The following is a 6,000-nucleotide window of genomic DNA, read 5'->3' as shown; positions in this document are numbered from 1 at the left end:
ACAGATGCCCAGTTTTGCAAAAAAAGTCAAGACAGCTGGGACAGGGCTTAAAAAAGGGACTGTCCCGGCCAAAACAGGACATATGGTCACCCTAACTAAACCTCAGTTGGCATGCAGACCAAGTAAACTCATATAACATAATAAAATTTTTTTTTATCTGTGTAGTGATGTATTAGTACATAAAAACAGCCCCTTTCTGTTGACCCTCCACATAGGAGGGCTGGCTTTTCATAGGTACTTTTCCCAGTATGCCTTTCTTGGGGTCTGCCCCTTTAAATTTGACAGCCAATGCATGTAGTCCTAAAATAGCTATTTTGGAGGTAGCTGCGGCTTGCTCACATCTAGCTGGTAAGTATTCTGAATTCCTGTCTTGGTCTTGAGGAGATAGTATGTTCTAATAAGAAGAAACAACGTACAGAATAGTTGCACCAGAGTTGCACTTTTGCTGTGGGAAAGAGAATGTGGTGAGTCGAGGAGTTGCAAGCTCTGTCTATTGCTCTCGCATGTGTACGTACACATGCCCCCAACTTTCTCCCTTTCAGAAATCTGCCCAGAGAAAAATATTGCCAGAGACATGATCAATGTCAGTGTTTAAAATGCACAAGGCAGAGGCACTGCTGTGGTTTGCATAGAGGTGGGTGGTAGGGAGCCCCAGGTTGGGGGCAGTCCCACATACAGTTAGTTATACCCATGCACTTCACTTTTCCTCTAGCTCAAACAGAGTCAGTGAGCAAGCACTGGTTTTTGAGCAGAGGAATGCTCTGGCTGCCCCTCAGACCCAGCTGGCTGGTTTGGCGCTGCCTGCTGTCTGCCCCACAATCCCTGTGGAGACCTCTGGGGAAAGACACTAGGGAAAGGGAAGTGAGGATATTGGATGGCTGAGTGCCTGTGTGGCTGGGGAGAGGAGGTGGTAAGAATTCTCCTCTCTTGTCTGGCACCCTTACCTGTTGACTATTTTCCTTGCTTCAGAAACCAACCAACAGGCTACTACCCTTGAATAATATTGTGGTAGTGCTCCACGGCTACTTACTTCCTGTCCTGACTTCTAAATTCCTCTCTTCTTCCCTTTGTGCCCTCTCCAAACATGCACCCACGCTTTCAGTTGCAAGGATGGGTGGGGGAAAAAACAGAATGATTAAATGGTAAGTGAGGTCTTCTTAGCAGATGGGCCTGCAGGGCTTCCTGACTGTGTTTGGACCAGGTCTTCCAAGGCCCCAGATATGAGGGACCACATTAGACAGTATCCCAGTATGAAGAACAACAGAGAGATAACAACACAGGGGGCTTTAAGCAATGTGGGATTCATTTCTCCAGCATTAGTAACAATATCTGGAGCCTCAGTTTCATGTGCCAACATTTCTGTGGTAAGCTACAGTAAAAATGAAAGCATATTAGGTTTGTGCGGGATGGAGATAGATGTGTGACTAAAACAAGCCCAGTGCAGCAGCGTGCTGGAAGGAGAATCATGCTGTGCAGGGAAACTGGAAACACTCTTCCTTACTCTTTAAACAAAAAAAGTTTACTGGAGAATGAATGACAGGTTGGAATTAAATCTGGCTTTGCCACATGCCATCAGTTCACTCAGCTAGTTCTTAACGTATACATCAAAATACATCCTTTGTTAAATAAAACCTCCATATTCATTAGCCTCCATATTTTCTTATCCAGTCGTCTGATGTGCCTGTACCACATATAAAATAACTTTCTTAACAGAAACCTGAAATGCCCTTCAGATACTGAGCTCAATTAGCTATTGCCTCTGTGAATCTAGCTACTGAGCTAACTTCCCACCAAAATATGTTGACTCCGAGAATACTTCATTAGAATGTGCCAGTAACAGAGAATGGGCACATTTATGTTCATTGGGCTTGCTTAATGTTGCTTTAGATAACGTGTTTTGAGCAAACATTTAGTAGAATCTTTGCCAGGCTCAGAAGATTTAGCAGACACTTTGCCAGCTCAGTGGCCATTATCTTTGAATGGACACATTATCAGTGTCACTTTGGAAAGGCTGCAACAATTTTGTTTCACAAGGTGCTGCAAAAGAGGACTAGAAAGAATCTAAAATTAAAATAATGCACAAGAGATCTGTACTGCAAAGAAATTTTGAAAACCACCCAAGAATAGAAAACGTGAAAGAGAGTAGGAGGGGGCATTTCTTTCATGTTTTTCCCCACTTTCTCGCCAGCTTTTACTTTTTCCCCCCCTTTTTCCAGTGTGAGGGGAGGAAGAGAGAGAAAAAGGGGATCAGGAAGGAAGAACACAAGAAGAAAGAACAAAATAAAACATAATGTTTGATTTTCAAAAAAGAATAAAATTCAATTAAAAATGGAACAAAATGAACATTTTTATTTCATTGTTTTGATTTTTATTATTGAAACATCACATTTCCAGAATTTTTTTGAACAAAACGGAAAATTGAATACCTTTTAAAAATTTTCACTGAGATTAATTTGGATTTTTTCATCGAATGGCACATATGTTTACCAGTCATTTCCCTCAGTTTCACTTCTTAGTTATGACTCCAAGCTTTCAACTAAATATATTGCATAGTAAATAAAAGAGGAAATGTTATATTTAAATCACTAAGCTAAAACCAGCTTTTTTACTGTATTGGGGTCCAAATCTGTACGGGGGTCCAAATGCAGATACATCTGTGGAAATTCTATTGCACTTGTGGGAATTGTGCATGAATATGTAAAGATAGAATTGGGCCCAACGCGTTTAAATGCTCATACTAATGGCTGACTAGTAGAATAAAAAAGACGGATAATAATTCTCCTTGCAGTGTTGATACAGTAGTAGACTCAACTGTCATCCAGTAAAATATGAGCCAATGGCTTCCATGAATTCAATAGACATTAAAAAGTACTTGAATATAACCCTGCTATTCAGGTATTATGCCCATATATTCTAACACTTCCAGATATGCAGATTATAGCAAAACCCAAAGGCCATCATCTGGCCTCCAATATTTCCATGCAACTCCTATTAAAGTAACTGGGAGTTGTACTGGTATGTGACGATCTGAGGCAGAATCAGAAAATGTAAAGGCACAGTTGCCCCAGATCCTGATCTTTTTCTTACTTTCTTCCAAACAAGGAAGAAAAGATTCCAATATTATCCTTTAAGGGGTCCTTGGAGCTTGAGTGAGAAAAATAGTATTAGGTGGGGTTTTCTTAACTTGGACATTTACTACAAAGAGAGAAAGAGAGGTGCTATTTAGTATTTTCTCCTCCATCCCTACCTGCTTTATTTTTCTCATAGTTATTCTGATGACTTGATCATGGTCTACAACTACAGGGGGAAGAGATAACTGATCACAGATGATCATTAATCTAACAGAAAAAAGTCATAGAAAGTTTCAGTGTTTGGAAGCTGAAGCAGACACATACAGACTAGAAAGAAGGTACAATGAAGATAATTACAATCTTATCTTACAATGAAGATAATTAACCAATGGAGCAACTTACCTAAGGATGTAGTAAGTTCACTATCAGTTGAAGTCTTTAGAAGAAGAGTGGGGGTGAAATCTTGGCTCTTCTGAAATAAATGGAAATATTCCCATTGACTTCAGTGGGGCCAGGATTTCTTAGAAGCTATGGATTTGATGCAGGAATCACTCGGTTAACATCTATGGCCTGTTCTATGCGGGCGGTCATACTAGATTATCAAAATGTCCCTTTAGGCCTTCAAAACTATTAATCTATTAATGGTCCCACTTGTATTTGAGATTTATTTCTTTATAGAGAATATACATTTTTGTGTGGTATGGTATAGAGGTTTTATGGACATGAGTTTCGGTTGCTCACATTTTTCACAACTGGTGACATTTTGACACATTCTACAGAAAAAACTATTTTAGAAATATTTTGAAAGTATTTTCAAATGCTATTGGTACCATTTCTCATGTCTATTCACTTGTAAAACCCTCAGGGGTCTTAAGATACTGGTGAGTCCAACTGTGAAATAATTCTCAGAAAAAGAAAAATTAATTCTAAATGATAACCTAAAAAAATTTGTTTCTGATGACCTTTTAAAGCTACAAACAGCCTCCTAGTGGAACAATGGGAATCTCAACTTTCCAGCAGTATAACGATCCCATTTGTAGTTCTGAAAAGTAGAGACATTGAACATTACAACCTATAATTGGACAGCACTACATAAAGTGTATCCTAGGCCTCAGCCCTATATAATTTTATGAGGGAAATTCCACATACGAAGGAAAGGGAGAGCTATGTCAGTCTGATTTTTCTTGTTTCTTCTGCAACTGTTTGAAACTCCTCAGAGGCTTGGAAAGTTTAGAAGTAGTCCTCGTGGAGATGGTGCGTGGGCAGAAGGTAAGTTTGGTAGTTAAAGTTGCATCTGAATGTTGGTTGTGAACACTGCTTTAATTTATGATTTCTTTGCTTCCTATTAGTGTTTGCATTGTTGTGAGGGCATACACGTGGACCCTGGAATTCTGAACTGATATTTAAAAAGTACATAAACAGATCTACAACTTTTATCCCGTGAGGGTCACATTTGCAAAATGATTATAGTCACTCTGAGACTTGAAGTTTGCTGACATGGAGGCTCCGATATGAAGTGAACATTTCTCTGTAAACTAACTAATGTAAGTGCGATTGTTAGCACATTAAACTGAAGTGGATAAATACAATGTTCTGTCCCAAACAAGAAGTTTAGGAAGCATGTCAGATACAGAGGGGTTCACTTTAAATAAACTTGAATGAATTAGATTCTATGTATTACAATATTATATGTAAGTATGATGCTGCACTCATAACCTAGAAAACAAAGGAAGTTCTACGGGGACACTCATTTTACTAAGGAGCAATTGCTGTCTATTTCTTTTTCCCTTAAAATTAGTCTGTTTCTTTTACTCTTGATAATGGTGCTGGTACAGTCATAGATGGTTCATTCAAAAAGAAAAAGAGTTGTGTTCCTGTTTGCCACAAGAGAAATCCCATAATGGTTCTCCTTTGATTACATGGGGCGCACTATGGGTAATGAGACGCAGATGCACACATATTTTCATATAGTTTTATATTCTGCACATAATTTATGTTTCAATAAATTATGCAAATAATTTGAAGCATTTTTCTAGCTGCTCCACACTTACTTTCTACTATCAACTAAGAACCTTTGCAGCATCAGCCTTACCAGGCTTCTTATCCTTGAGAAATCGGCCATGAAGACAATCATTGGCTGAGCAAAGCCAGGCCTTGCACTCAGCTCAATGGCATTTCTCTGTTTGTAACATGATAATTTTTGAATAATCAATGACAGGCTTTCTGTTGCTGGTGATCTGAAGCAATTTTGTTTCTTCCTACCATTTGATTTGTGTTTCCATACAACACTCATCATCATGGTTTCAAATTACAAAAGCAAGCCAATCCGGTTATGTGCAGTCATTCTGATTTAGAAATCTATGTGCAATGTATGTGGTGCATCCATGAGGCCTAACAAGTTATTAATATGGCCCTTGGTTTTGTAAATTTGCACATCCATGCTATCGATGTGCCTCTCCCAGCTCTTTGCAGATGTTCGCAATGTTGTTTTCTTTCTCAAAGAAGGGCTAATAACATTTGTTTTTAACAGAGCAACTGTTTCCTCATCTTCTCTTTCTGTGCATTCCTAGGATATTGCTCCGATTCTGAATGATGCTCTCTCCTGGATGGGGAGAGTGGGGGGCTGACTTCATAGTCTCCTTGCATTTAGCAGCAAAGTATTTTCTGTGATAAATGTCTAAACCCCTTGAAAGCCTGGCTTTAATCTTCCCCTTACAAAACGATAATCGAACAATGTTACCAACATATAGTCTTCTCTGTCAAACATTTCATTTACTCTGTAACCTGCGGAAAAGTTAAGAATGTGTCTTTTGCCTGCATTTCTAAAAGCAGCCGCGGCTTTGCTTTAGTTTTCACTGTGAAGTATAAACGTGTTCCTGGAAGATTTTTGATTTTTGGCTGAGAGAGCTTTCATCAGCATCAACTTCCC

Source organism: Lepidochelys kempii, chromosome 2 (assembly GCF_965140285.1).
Source record: "Lepidochelys kempii isolate rLepKem1 chromosome 2, rLepKem1.hap1, whole genome shotgun sequence".
Lineage (NCBI taxonomy): Eukaryota > Metazoa > Chordata > Testudines > Cheloniidae > Lepidochelys > Lepidochelys kempii.
The sequence above is the reverse complement of the archived record's forward strand: the minus strand, read 5'-3'. Positions refer to the sequence as shown.